A 16,273-nucleotide genomic window follows, 5' to 3' on the forward strand; every position below is an offset into this window, starting at 1 on the left:
GGTCCTTGGATCCATCTGTGAAAGTGGTAAAAATGCTAAAAAGAAAGAAAAAAAAACTTATACCAATGTAATTGTCAACCAGTTTCCCTTTATCACTGACTTCTGACCAGTCTTTATTTTTCTCTACCAAGGTTAGATCAACAACAGGATTTTTATTTTACCTTTATTTAACTAGGCAAGTCAGTTAAGAACAAATTCTTATTTACAATGACGGCCTACACCGGCCAAACCCGGACGACGCTGGGCCAATTGTGATCTGGGAGTAACCGTGGAGGCACGTCCCCTATCACCACAGAACATCTGCACAGTGTGTTCTGAATATATATGTGAACCGTTTTGCGGCTTCGCGATCTGAAACACAACCCCTGTACAGTCTGCCATGCGCGATCTGAAACACAACCCCTGTATAGTCTGCCATGCGCGATCTGAAACACAACCCCTGTATAGTCTGCCATGCGCGATCTGAAACACAACCCCTGTATAGTCTGCCATGCGCGATCTGAAACACAACCCCTGTATAGTCTGCCATGCGCGATCTGAAACACAACCCCTGTATAGTCTGCCATGCGCGATCTGAAACACAACCCCTGTATAGTCTGCCATGCGCGATCTGAAACACAACCCCTGTATAGTCTGCCATGCGCGATCTGAAACACAACCCCTGTATAGTCTGCCATGCGCGATCTGAAACACAACCCCTGTACAGTCTGCCATGCGCGATCTGAAACACAACCCCTGTATAGTCTGCCATGCGCGATCTGAAACACAACCCCTGTATAGTCTGCCATGCGCGATCTGAAACACAACCCCTGTACAGTCTGCCATGCGCGATCTGAAACACAACCCCTGTACAGTCTGCCATGCGCGATCGAAGCTGCCGCCCTGTGGCGGGGAGTGTAAAAGTTGCGCCAGCGTGTCGTCAGCAACACTAATAAAGGACTTCCGGGTTACGGATTTTTTTTTGGGAAACGTTCCAAATAAAAGCTCCCTACTTAATAGTAGAAAGAAGTGTGAATAACCTGTATTTATTAATGATATATGAACAACTATTGTCTAAACATTAACAATGATTCATATTTGTTCATATTTAAGTGACATTTGCAGTACATAAAAAAATAAAAAATAAAAATGTTCTAAGGTCAAATAAATGCCCCCAATGCGAATCGCTCTGGATAAGAGCATCTGCTAAATGACTTAAATGTAAATGTATATGGAATACATATTGGCCTGTAGAGCAACAAATATTATGCGTGCCACAGTAAAGGTATTGTAGGGAACACTCAGTAGGGTCTGTAGAATATGTATATGGTGTAATTTCATGGGGCTCTGAATAATACGGAGTGTTGCCAATATGTATTCCATTAATCGTTTTTCCTGTACAGTGCTATATTTGTACTGTATAGTGTCCAGGCACCCCATTTTAAGCTGTTTGTCCACAGTAAAAGTCCAGCAACATTTCCTGTGACCTAGCATTTTGTTCAAACTGAGTAGACTTTACTTTAGTGAGTAGACTGGACCCCGGTTTTATGGACACACAATTAATCGTTTTTCCTGTACAGTACAATTTGTTTGTGCAATACAACAAAAATACTGTGACCTTTTTTTTTTTTTTACCAGTAGGCTGTTATTATGTTCTTGACATTAATTTACTTAAGCTCCAACCATTTCTCAATGTGCTCCACCTTATAATATTATTTATCATATGTAATGTAGTAATTGTCTTTCGTTTAGAATTTTCCCACATGTAGTTATATATATATATATATTAACATAATATTAACATCATGCACTATGCAAAGCTGCAAAAAAAATATTAATTTACGCATAGCGTCGTACCGCAGACTTTTATTTTGAAGGCAAAATGCTGCGCATCTAGCGCTGCAAAAATAAGACCTGGAACACCACCATTTTAATAATATAATATGCCATTTAGCAGACGCTTTTATCCAAAGCGACTTACAGTCATGCGTGAATAATTTTTTGTGTGTATGGGTGGGTGGTCCCGGGGATCGAACCCACTACCTTAGCGTTACAAGCGCCGTGCTCTACCAGCTGAGCTACAGAGGACCACCATGCAGTTGGGATGGGTGTCCAGCAAATGGAATATGATCGATTTCATTATCATAGCAACAAAAAAACTACTCCCCTGTCTGTTAATTTTTTTTTTATCATAGGAAACTTAAACAAATAATGGCTAGTTTCAATAGACTTTCAAAGCTTCAGACCGTTATTTATTTTAAAGTTTCTCTCATGGAATGTAATTCCATTGCTGCATGATTCGGGATTTAAAAGGGCATGTGACGTGTTCCCTCCCACCACTCAATAAAAAGGACATGTATAATGAAAAAACACTACTGTGCTACATGTTATTTACAAAAGTATATCCTGGACAAGATAATATCATATGGCTGGACTTCACAGCTATGCATCTTCATGTGCGTAATCCATTGACATGTAGATGTAATTTAGAGATCTGTTCAGACTCTTGTATAATATATGTAAATAGTCCAGTTAATTATATTATTTGCAATATAGCCTATGGTCACCTTTTGGTAATCTTGGATTATCCCTGTTTAATTAAGTAGGCTAGCATTTTCACCACAGATTTCACCACTCCCCCAATCAATAATCAATAGACGTTTTATTATGTCATACTGTCAGACCCATAACCAATCGAATTTCAAACCCCACCCATGAATACCGCTATGCTGAACATGTCAAAGGCCAGTGCGTCAGTGTCTATTGGAAGACCGTGGTCCGACTCCGTTTCGGGGAAGCGTATTTCATTTCATGTTTATCAGTTAGCCTAATGGCATGGGTGCTCCGAGGATAGGCTACCGGAATCGCACCATGGAAATTCAAATTCAGTTTCATTCAGTGGATCCCGGACTAGAGCTCTCCTCAACGCAGACAGGTAGGGCTACCACCAACTCCACTTCTAAAGAGTTTCTTTGTGGATTAATTATAAAGGGTTTATCTTCTGTTCATTGGCATGGGGATAGCCTTGTTTGTCTTACATACATTTTAACTCATAAAAAGCGAAGCGACTGTCGGTAGAGTCACCACGTTTCCACTGCTCATGAATTAGATGTTTCAACCGCAATAATTTCGATGATCATCAATTTCTCCGGAGGCACAATGGCGGGCAACGCTAGGAATTTGGGATTTTACGCACTAGCCTAATAATATACATGAATGTCAAAATCTATTTCCAATGTTTTAAAAAAACAACATAATTTGCACTTTTTATGTATTATTTGACCATGCAATTAATTGGGAAATTGTGTAGACTACATATTTTCCCCATATTTAATATTTATCCTCTTAAGTATATTAATATGCACTACATAAACATGCTGGGTTCTTTTGGATGGCTGGTGGTTGCAGGCATTGGGTCACTTAGTTGGGTTATTATTTTATTTTTTTAAAGAGTACTGTTGGGGTTGTTAATGCTGGGTTATTTATGTTGGGTTATTGAGATATGACCCAGTGGGGGGGGTTAATTCTCACCCCAGAAGGTCAAAGTGATCAGGCAAACTTGGCAATGAGGATTGTTGCAGCAAGTCTACCAGACCATGGCTGAGTGGAATTACTTTTCGCTGGACAAATGGGCAAAAACTGTGAGTAAAAAAAAAAACTAGACAGATAACATTACTAATTATCCATTCAGGTTAAATAGACCTAGCTATCATAATGTCACTATCTCAGTCATTATTGTGATAATATTAGCTAGAAAGCTAGCTAGCAAACAACCCCATGCATGCAAGCTTGAGCATTAGCTAGCTAGCTACTTAGCTAACGTTTTCGAGTTTAAGCTATTTTCCTGTGCTGTGTGTGGTAGCAATTTTTTTGTGTGTTTTTTTTTTGTTGAAGTTTGGCTAGCTAGCTAGCTATGTCAGTGGCTGTGGAATGCTTGTCTTTTGTAAAAAAAATAAAAAAATAACATTAATGTTATTGTGTGGTGCATTGTTTCACATCAGGTAGTTAGCTAGATAACTTCGCTAGGTTTCTTACCCAGTTTGACTAGCTAAACCAGCTAGCTATATATTTTACTAAACTGGCTAGGCCTATTCCCTGTCTTGAGTTAATTTAACATGGTTGTAACTAGTTGGCAAGCTTATTACTCATGCTTTTTATGGTGGTTCAGTTACTACTGTATGTTTTTTTGTTTGTTGCCTAATTGTTTCTGAGTTAGCTAGCTATCTAGTCTCAGTCTGGATGCAGACAGTTGCTTTAGGTAGGAGCTATAGCTAGCTAGCTAGCTAGCAACATATTGAAATCAAAGGCGTGTCTCAATTGTTCAACCAAGTTTTAGGCTATCCATTTTGACCCTCCACTTAAACTGTGTTAACATTATGCATTTGTCCCCCCTCTGCCCAGATACTAGGTGTACCAGTGTACCCGAATGCAGGTAGCTACATATTGAAATAAAAGTAGTGTCTCAAATGTTCATCCAAGTTTATCCATTTTGTCTGACCCCTAAAACCTTGGTATGTCTTTGTCCCCCCAGATAAAGACGACATGGTCCTGAGACTGTTTCTCCCACCACCAGTAACGAGTTGGAAAGAAGACTGCCCGCCCAAGTATTCATGAGGCCCAAAAGTCATATTGTAGCGTAAGTATACGTGTTGAATATTGAATACTATGTAATACTGTAAACCAGAGGTGGGAAGTAACTAATTACAAATACTCTCGTTACTGTAATTTAGTAGCTTTTCCAAGTACTTGTACTTTTCTGAGTCAGTAAATTTACTTCTACTTGAGTAAAATGTAATTGAAGTAACAGTACTTCTACTTGAGTAAGCTATTTCAGTACTCTTCCCACCCCTGATGTAAACCACACACAGTGATTGAAATATTTAATTTGTTAGTTAAGAAAAAATAAAATATATATATATATAACTTAAAAACAATTTTTTAAACCAGGACATTAAAGTCGCAGACTGTGGTCCCTATTGTATTACAGAGATACAGACACATTACAGAGATACAGACACATTACAGAGACACAGACACATTACAGAGATACAGACACATTACAGAGATACAGACACATTACAGAGATACAGACACATTACAGAGATAGAGACACATTACAGAGATACAGACACATTACAGAGATAGAGACACATTACAGAGATACAGACACATTACAGAGATAGAGACGAAAAAATGCTCAACCTCCAATAAGTATGAGGGGGGAGTTTAAGTACAATTGTTACAAGCTTGTTTGGCTGGTAGCTTATTCTTTAGATGTTTTGGGGCTGCTGGTGAACCATGATGTGCAGACATAATAAAAGTGACACTGGACTAGCGCAGTTGCCAGAGTCTTTAGGGTGCCTATAGCTTGGTTTCCATCCAATTGGCGACAGATTTTCATGTGAATATTCAAAAATCTTCATAAAAACAATATGCCATTTCAGAGTTTCCTTTAGGAAAATTTGACGCCAGACATCATGACAAGGAAGATTTAAATTTAGCGGACATTTGAGAAACTATTTAGAAACATCTACAGTGCATTCGGAAAGTATTCAGACCCCTTGACCTTTTCCACATTTTACTACGTTACAGCCTTATTCTAAAATGGATTACACATTTTTTTTCTCAGCAATCTACACACAATACCCTATATTGACAAAGCTAAAACAGGTTTTTAGAAATGTTTGCAAATGTATAAAAAAAAATATATAAACTGAAATATTTCATTTACATATGTATTCAGGCCCTTTACTCAGTACTTTATTGAAGCACCTTTGGCAGCGATTACAGCCTTGAGTCTTCTTGGGTATGACGCTACAAGCTTGGCACACCTGTATTTGGGGAGTTTCTCCCATTCTTTTTTGCAGATCCTCTCAAGCTCTGTCAGGTTGGATGGGGAGCGTCGCTGCACAGCTATTTTCAGGTCTCTCCAGAGATGTTTGATCGGGTTCAAGTCCGCGCTCAGGCTGGGCCACTCAAGGACATTCAGAGACTTGTCCCGAAGCCACACCTGCGTTGTCTTGGCTGAACCTTCGCCGCAGTCTGAGGTCCTGAGCGCTCTGGAGCAGGTTTTCATCAAGGATCGCTCTGTACTTTGCTCCGTTCATCTTTCCATCTATCCTGACTAGTCTCCCAGTCCCTGCCGCTGAAAAACATCCCCACAGCATGATGCTGCCACCACCATACTTCACCGTAGAGATGGTGCCAGGTTTCCTCCAGACGTGACGCTTGGCATTCAGGCCAAAGAGTTCAGTCTTGGTTTCATCAGACCCGAGACAACTGTTCTAGTCTAAACTCTCCTTTAGTTTAGACATAGGCCTATACAGGAAACTCCCCTTCAGACCTACATTAAGTTATAAGGACATTCTTGTTCTTTATTGACCGTTTTTACAGGTTTTTCTATTTTTTGTATTTTATATGGTGTGGTGATATTTTCATTGTGCCTGCAAAACAAATATTTATGAGGAAAGAACATCATGACAGACAGGCTGTATTTGTGGTAAACGGCATACTGATGCAAAATGACTCAACAAATGAGCTGGTTCTATTAGAGTTGGCGACAGCTCGACAGCTCCGGTGCTTACCATGCACAACATCTGCCAGGCTGCTTCCCAAATGGCTCCCTATATAGTGCACTACTTTTGACGATATAGGGATTAGGATGCAGGCCCAGAGCCAGTGTTGTGTAACACCTAGTTTAGAATATGCAGGGGAGGCGGAATACAGCGGAACATTCAGCAGTCTGTCTGTCTGTGTTCTGTCTGTCTGTGTTCTATCTGTCTGTGATCTGTCTGACTGTCAGTGTTCTGTCAGTGTCAGTCTGCGATTCAAATGGGGATTTCTGTAGGCTCAGTGTTTCTCTACTGATATCAAATATTATGATGCATTTAGGTGTTTCAAGCTCCTGAGAGGAATTAGATTATATAAAGACTTGGCCGTCAAAGTGAAGTTAGATAATTGATGTACCTTGTTATTAATGTTAATGTGTCCAAGTAAAAGGAGCGTCTATCCATCATGGCTATTAGTCCAGATCCTATGATCAAAATATGGGCCCAATGGTAAACGGATGTGTAAAGGGCAACATGCTGCTTGCTTAGCGAGTAACGGTACTTCCTTAATAAACTCAGAAAAAAAAGAAACGTCCTCTCACGGTCAATTGCGTTTATTTTCAGCAAACTTAACGTGTAAATATTTGTATGTACATAACAAGACATAAACTGAACAAGTTCCACAGACATGTGACTAACAGAAATTGAATAATGTGTCCCTGAACAAAGGGGGTCAAAATCAAAAGTAATAGTCAGTATCTGGTGTGGCCATCAGCTGCATTAAGTACAGCAGTGCATCTCCTCTTCATGGACTGCACCAGATTTGCCAGTTCTTGCTGTGAGATGTTACCCCACACTTCCACCAAGGCACATGCAAGATTCCGGACATTTCTGGGGGGAATGGCCCTAGCCCTCACCCTCCGATCCAACAGGTCCCAGACTTGCTCAATGGGATTGAGTTCCGGGCTCTTCGCTGGCCATGGCAGAACACTGACATTCCTGTGTTGCAGGAAATCACGCACAGAACGAGCAGTATGGCTGGCGGCATTGTCATGCTGGAGGGTCATGTCAGGATGAGCCTGCAGGAAGGTTACCACATGAGGGAGGAGGATTTCTTCCCTGTAACGCACAGCGTTGAGATTGCCTGCAATGACAACAAGCTTAGGCCGATGATGCTGTGACACACCGCCCCAGACCATGACGGACCCTCCACCTCCAAATCGATCCCGCTCCAGAGTACAGGCCTCGGTGTAACGCTCATTCCTTCGACGACAAAACTGCGACTCGTCAGTGAAGAGCACTTTTTGCCAGTCCTGTCTGGTCCAGCGACGGTGGGTTTGTGCCCATAGGCGACGTTGTTGCCGGTGATGTCTGGTGAGGACCTGCCTTACAACAGGCCTACAAGCCCTCAGTCCAGACTCTCTCAGCCTATTGCGGACATTCTGAGCACTGATGGAGGGATTGTGCGTTCCTGGTGTAACTTGGGCATTTGTTGTTGCCATCCTGAACCTGACCCACAGGTGTGATGTTCGGATGTACCGATCCTGTGCAGGTGTTGTTGCACGTGATCTGCCACTGCGAGGACAATCAGCTGTCCGTCCTGTCTCCCTGTAGCGCCTTCTTAGGCATCTCACAGTACGGACATTGCAATTTATTGCCCTGGCCACATCTGCAGTCCTCATGCCTCCTTGCAGCATGCCTAAGGCACTTTCACGCAGATGAGCAGGGACCTTGGGCATCTTTCTTTTGGTGTTTTTCAGAGTCAGTAGAAAGGCCTCTTTAGTGTCCTAAGTTTGCTCTTGCTAGTGTCACTGTTTTTATTAAAGCTAATTAGCAGTTGTCACAGGGTGCTTTACAATAACCTGGCCTAGACCCCAAAGAGCAAGCAGAAGCGAGAGCATTCTTCTGCTTTTTCACTATTAGAGGCAGGAGCAAAGACATTATCATCCCATTTTAAGTTACGTGGACATGTCTCTTAAAGTCAAGAGGGTTTGTTTGAATGAATAATAAATATTCCAGGAAGGAGTACCTGTACTGCTCAGCAGTCAATCAGCCTAATGTACTGTCTTGCTGTCTACTCATTGATAATGTTTAGGCTAATGTATTGTCTCTATGATGCATCTGTGAAGCTCACTTTTCAGCCTGAATTGTCTCCACTTGCGATGCCGAATAGCTTTTCGGTGGTGCAACTGAGTAAGATGCTTCAGGAGAGCAGTCACATTTGTTTGCGAGGCAGAGGTTCTGGGTTTGTGCCTTGGAATGAGCTGAATCAGGAAGCGGTATTTTGTATTTATTATGGATCTCCATTAGCTGTGCCAAGGCAGCAGCTACTCTTCCTCTGATCCAGCAAAATTAAGGCAGTTATACAATTTAAAAAAACATTGCAATACATTCTCAACAGATTTGACAACAAACTCAGCAAAAAAAGAAACGTCCCTTTTTCAGGACCCTGTCTTTCAAGGATAATTCGTACAAATCCAAATAACTTCACAGATCTTCATTGTAAAGGGTTTAAACACTGTTTCCCATGCTTGTTTAATGAACCATAAACAATTAATGAACATGCACCTGTGGAACGGTCGTTAAGACACTAACAGCTTACAGACGGTAGGCAATTAAGGTCACAGTTATGAAATCTTAGGACACTAAAGAGGCCTTTCTACTGACTCTGTAAAACACCAAAACAAAGATGCCCAGGGTCCCTGTTCATCTGTGGGAATGTGCCTTAGGCATGCTCCAAGGAGGCATGAGGACTGCAGATGTGGCCAGGGCAATAAATTGCAATGTCCGTACTGTGAGACGCCTAAGACAGCGCTACAGGGAGACAGGACGGACAGCTGATCGTCCTCGCAGTGGCAGACCACGTGCAGCAACACCTGCACAGGATCGGTACATCCGAACACCACACCTGCGGGCCAGGTACAGGATGTCCGTAATAGGCTGAGAGAGGCTGGACTGAGGGCTTGTAGGCCTGTTGTAAGGCAGGTCCTCACCAAACATCACCGGCAACAACGTCGCCTATGGGCACAAACCCACCGTCGCTGGACCAGACAGGACTGGCAAAAAGTGCTCTTCACTGACGAGTCGCGGTTTTCTCTCACCAGGGATGATGGTCGGATTCGCGTTTATCGTCGAAGGAATGAGCGTTACACCGAGGCCTGTACTCTGGAGCGGGATCGATTTGGAGGTGGAGGGTCCGTCATGGTCTGGGGCGGTGTGTCACAGCATCATCGGCCTAAGCTTGTTGTCATTGCAGGCAATCTCAACGCTGTGCGTTACAGGGAAGACATCCTCCTCCCTCATGTGGTACCCTTCCTGCAGGCTCATCCTGACATGACCCTCCAGCATGACAATGCCGCCAGCCATACTGCTCGTTCTGTGCGTGATTTCCTGCAACACAGCAATGTCAGTGTTCTGTCATGGCCAGCGAAGAGCCCGGAACTCAATCCCATTGAGCAAGTCTGGGACCTGTTGGATCGGAGATTGAGGGCTAAGGCCATTTCCCCCCAGAAATGTCCGGAATCTTGCATGTGTCTTACATTTACGTCATTTAGCAGACGCTCTTATCCAGAGCGACTTACAAATAGGTGCATTCACCTTAAAGCCAGTGGGATAACCACTTTACAATGTTTTTTTTGTTGGGGGGGGTGGGTTGGGGTAAGGTGGGGGTAGAAGGATTACTTTATCCTATCCCAGGTATTCCTTAAAGAGGTGGGGTTTCAAATGTCTCCGGAAGGTGGTGAGTGACTCCGCTGTCCTGGCGTCGTGAGGGAGCTTGTTACACCATTGGGGTGCCAGAGCAGCGAAAAGTTTTGACTGGGCTGAGCGGGAACTATGCTTCCGCAGAGGTAGGGGAGCCAGCAGGCCAGAGGTGGATGAACGCAATGCCCTCGTTTGGGTGTAGGGTCTGATCAGAGCCTGAAGGTACGGAGGTGCCGTTCCCCTCACAGCTCCGTAGGCAAGCACCATGGTCTTGTAGCAGATGCGAGCTTCAACTGGAAGCCAGTGGAGTGTGCGGAGGAGCGGGGTGACGTGAGAGAACTTGGGAAGGTTGAACACCAGACGGGCTGCGGCATTCTGGATGAGTTGTAGGGGTTTAATGGCACAGGCAGGGAGCCCAGCCAACAGCGAGTTGCAGTAATCCAGACGGTAGATGACAAGTGCCTGGATTAGGACCTGTGCCGCTTCCTGTGTAAGGCAGGGTCGTACTCTCCGAATGAGGATCGGGTCACCGCCTTGATGTTAGCGGAGAATGACAGGGTGTTGTCCAGGGTCACGCCAAGGCTCTTCGCACTCTGGGAGGAGGACACAACGGAGTTGTCAACCGTAATGGCGAGATCATGGAACAGGCAGTCCTTCCACGGGAGGAAGAGCAGCTCCGTCTTGCCAAGGTTCAGCTTGAGGTGGTGATCCGTCATCCATACTGATATGTCTGCCAGACATGCAGAGATGCGATTCACCACCTGGTTATCAGTAGGGGGAAAGGAGAAGATTAGTTGTGTGTCGTCAGCGTAGCAATGATAGGAGAGGCCATGTGAGGATATGACAGAGCCAAGTGACTTGGTGTATAGGGAGAATAGGAGAGGGCCTAGAACTGAGCCCTGGGGGACACCAGTGGTGAGAGCACGTGGTGCGGAGACAGCTTCTCGCCACGCCACTTGGTAGGAGCGACCGGTCAGGTAGGACGCAATCCAAGAGTGAGCCGCGCCGGAGATGCCCAGCTCGGAGAGGGTGGAGAGGAGGATCTGATGGTTCACAGTATCAAAGGCAGCAGACAGGTCTAGAAGGACAAGAGCAGAGGAGAGAGAGTTAGCTTTAGCAGTGCGGAGAGCCTCCGTGACACAGAGAAGAGCAGTCTCAGTTGAATGACCAGTCTTGAAACCTGACTGGTTTGGATCAAGAAGGTCATTCTGAGAGAGATAGCAAGAGAGTTGGCTAAAGACGGCACGCTCACGTCTTGGTGGAAGAGTGAGGTAACATCTCACAGCAAGAACTGGCAAATCTGGTGCAGTCCATGAAGAGGAGATGCACTGCAGTACTTAATGCAGCTGGTGGCCACACCAGATACTGACTATTACTTTTGATTTTGACCCCCTTTGTTCAGGGACACATTATTCAATTTCTGTTAGTCACATGTCTGTGGAACTTGTTCAGTTTATGTCTTGTTATGTTCATACAAATATTTACACGTTAAGTTCGCTGGAAATAAATGCAGTTGACCGTGAGAGGAAGTTTCTTTTTTTTTTCTGAGTTTATTAAGGAAGTACCGTTACTCGCTAAGCAAGCAGCATGTTGCCCTTTACACATCCGTTTACCATTGGGCCCATATTTTGATCATAGGATCTGGACTAATAGCCATGATAGATAGACGCTCCTTTTACTTGGACACATTAACATTAATAACAAGGTACATCAATTACCTAACTTCACTTTGACGGCCAAGTCTTTATATAATCTAATTCCTCTCAGGAGCTTGAAACACCTGAATGCATCATAATGTTTGATATCAGTAGAGAAACACTGAGCCTACAGAAATCCCCATTTGAATCGCAGACTGACACTGACAGATCACTGACAGAAGACAGATCACTGACAGTCAGACAGAACACGGACAAAACAGACAGTCAAACAAAACAGACAGACCAGACAGAACACAGACATAACACATAGAGAACACTGACAGTCTGAGAGAACAGTGAGAGAACACTGACAGTCTGAGAGAACAGTGAGAGAACACTGACACTCTGAGAGAACACTGACACTCTGAGAGAACACGGACAGTCTGAGAGAACACTGACAGTCTGAGAGAACAGTGAGAGAACACTGACAGTCTGAGAGAACACTGAGAGAACACTGACAGTCTGAGAGAACACTGACAGTCTGAGAGAACACTGAGAGAACACTGACAGTCTGAGAGAACACTGAGAGAACACTGACAGTCTGAGAGAACACTGAGAGAACACTGACAGTCTGAGAGAACACTGCAGTCTGAGAGAACACTGAGAGAACACTGACAGTCTGAGAGAACATTGACAGTCTGAGAGAACACTGAGAGAACACTGACAGTCTGAGAGAACACTGACAGTCTGAGAGAACACTGAGAGAACACTGACAGTCTGAGAGAACAGTGAGAGAACACTGACAGTCTGAGAACACTGAGAGAACACTGACAGTCTGAGAGAACAGTGAGAGAACACGGACAGTCTGAGAGAACAGTGAGAGAACACGGACAGTCTGAGAGAACACGGACAGTCTGAGAGAACACTGAGAGAACACAGACAGTCTGAGAGAACAGTGAGAGAACACGGACAGTCAGAGAACACGGACAGTCTGAGAGAACACTGACAGTCTGAGAGAACAGTGAGAGAACACGGACAGTCTGAGAGAACACTGACAGTCTGAGAGAACAGTGAGAGAACACGGACAGTCTGAGAGAACACGGACAGTCTGAGAGAACACTGAGAGAACACTGACAGTCTGAGAGAACAGTGAGAGAACACGGACAGTCTGAGAGAACACTGACAGTCTGAGAGAACAGTGAGAGAACACGGACAGTCTGAGAGAACACTGACAGTCTGAGAGAACACTGAGAGAACACTGACAGTCTGAGAGAACAGTGAGAGAACACGGACAGTCTGAGAGAACACTGACAGTCTGAGAGAACAGTGAGAGAACACGGACAGTCTGAGAGAACACGGACAGTCAGAGAGAACACGGACAGTCTGACAGACCAGCCAGACAGACAGAACACAGACAGTCAGACTGCTGAATGTTCCGCTGTATTCCGCCTCCCCTGCATATTCTAAACTAGGTGTTACACAACACTGGCTCTGGGCCTGCATCCTAAATGGCATTCTAATCCCTATATCGTCAAAAGTAGTGCACTATATAGGGAATAGGGTGCCATTTGGGAAGCAGCCTGGCAGATGTTGTGCATGGTAAGCACCGGCGCTGTCGCCAACTCTAATAGAACCAGCTCATTTGTTGAGTCATTTTGCATCAGTATGCCATTTACCACAAATACAGCCTGTCTGTCATGATGTTCTTTCCTCATTGAGACTTTTTAAAAATATAAATATTTGTGGGCGGCAGGTAGCTTAGTGGTTAAGAGCGTTGTGCCAGTAACCGAAAGGTCGCTGGTTCTAATCCCCGAGCCGACTAGGTGAAAAATCTGTCGGTGCCCTTGAGCAAGGCACTTAACCCTAATTGCTCATGTAAGTCGCTCTGGATAAGAGCGTCTGCTAAATATGTAAAATGTAAATATTTTGCAGGCACAATGAAAATATCACCACACCATATAAAATACAAAAAAAATAGTAAAACCTGTAAAAACGGTCAATAAAGTACAATAATGTCCTTATAACTTAATGTAGGTCTGAAGGGGAGTTTCCTGTATAGGCCTATGTCTAAACTAAAGGAGACAGTTAGTGGTCTCTCTGTGTTGATGCTCCAGGGCTTTGTCTGCAGTATAGGGTTTAGCCGAATGCTTCAAGCATGACAGAACACAACTGTGCAGAGTTAGCTTAGCTAGCTAGTTAGCGTCTTATTGTTTACACAAATATTAGCGTTTTAGCTCTTATTGTGACCCCCACTGCATTCAAAGGATCACGGCCGTTTGAGACTATGCCCTGCCCGAAGGACCCTATCATGCAGAATGGAGGGGGGGGGGGGTTGGAGTTTCGTTGGTCCACAATGGTGGTGAGTATACCGGTAGCTAGACCATAGACTGATGGTTGGTCCCCAGTGGTGGTGAGAATACTGGGATCTGGACCATAGACTGCTGCTTATGTATCTGGTTACAGTGGGGAGAACAAGTATTTGATACACTGCCGATTTTGCAGGTTTTCCTACTTACAAAGCATGTAGAGGTCTGTAATTTTTATCATAGGTACACTTCTACTGTGAGAGACGGAATCTAAAACAAAAATCCAGAAAATCACATTGTATGATTTTTAAGTAATTAATTTGCATTTTATTGCATGACATAAGTATTTGATCACCTACCAACCAGTAAGAATTCCGTCTCTCACAGACCTGTTAGTTTTTCTTTAAGAAGCCCTCCTGTTCTCCACTCATTACCTGTATTAACTGCACCTGTTTGAACTTGTTACCTGTATAAAAGACACCTGTCCACACACTCAATCAAACAGACTCCAACCTCTCCACAATGGCCAAGACCAGAGAGCTGTGTAAGGACATCAGGGATACAATTGTAGACCTGCACAAGGCTGGGATGGGCTACAGGACAATAGGCAAGCAGCTTGGTGAGAAGGCAACAACTGTTGGCGCAATTATTAGAAAATGGACGGTCAATCACCCTCGGTCTGGGGCTCCATGCAAGATCTCACCTCGTGAGGCATCAATGATCATGAGGAAGGTGAGGGATCAGCCCAGAACTACATGGCAGGACCTGGTCAATGACCTGAAGAGAGCTGGGACCACAGTCTCAAAGAAAACCATTAGTAACACACTACGCCGTCATGGATTAAAATCCTGCAGCGCACGCAAGGTCCCCCTGCTCAAGCCAGCGCATGTCCAGTCCCGTCTGAAGTTTGCCAATGACCATCTGGATGATCCAGAGGAGGAATGGGAGAAGGTCATGTGGTCTGATGAGCCAAAAATATAGCTTTTTGGTCTAAACTCCACTCGCCGTGTTTGGAGGAAGAAGAAGGATGAGTACAACCCCAAGAACACCATCCCAACCGTGAAGCATGGAGGTGGAAACATCATTCTTTGGGGATGCTTTTCTGCAAAGGGGACAGGACGACTGCACCGTATTGAGGGGAGGATGGATGGGGCCATGTATCGCGAGATCTTGGCCAACAACCTCTTTCCCTCAGTAAGAGCATTGAAGATGGCTCGTGGCTGGGTCTTCCAGCATGACAACGACCCGAAACACACAGCCAGGGCAACTAACGAGTGGCTCCGTAAGAAGCATCTCAAGGTCCTGGAGTGGCCTAGCCAGTCTCCAGACCTGAACCCAATAGAAAATCTTTGGAGGGAGCTGAAAGTCCGTATTGCCCAGCGATAGCCCCGAAACCTGAAGGATCTGGAGAAGGTCTGTATGGAGGAGTGGGCCAAAATCCCTGCTGCAGTGTGTGCAAACCTGGTCAAGACCTACAGGAAACGTATGATCTCTGTAATTGCAAACAAAGGTTTTTGTACCAAATATTAAGTTCTGCTTTTCTGATGTATCAAATACTTATGTCATGCAATAAAATGCAAATTAATTACTTAAAAATCATACAATGTGATTTTCTAGATTTTTGTTTTTGATTCCGTCTCTCACAGTTGACGTGTACCTATGATAAAAATGACAGACCTCTACATGGTTTGTAAGTAGGAAAACCTGCAAAATCGGCAGTGTATCAAATACTTGTTCTCCCCACTGTACCTCTGTGATGTGAACAGGGTTAGAGTGAGTGATGTTGGGACCATTCCTGCCTGCCTGCCTGCCTGTGTGTGTGGCCCAGCCTGCCATGCCTGCAGCATCTCCTCTTTTTGAAGGCCTAATGAGCCTCAACACAGCTAGACAGAGAATATCTGCACATCATATCCTTCTCTGGGGGGGGGGGGGGGGGTTCTCATTGGGTCAGAGCGCTATCTCAGTTTGAAAAGAAACAGACTGCGCTCGTTCTGGTTCTCTCATTGGCTGGAATAATATTTTTTGGGCTGCTCCTTCGAGTTTAACGAGATGACAATGCTGCTGGCGCTGATCCGGCACCACTGACAGGCTAAAACGAACG

This window comes from Coregonus lavaretus, assembly GCF_964263955.1.
Source record: "Coregonus lavaretus genome assembly, chromosome: 9".
In the NCBI taxonomy this organism is placed as follows: Eukaryota; Metazoa; Chordata; class Actinopteri; order Salmoniformes; family Salmonidae; genus Coregonus; species Coregonus lavaretus.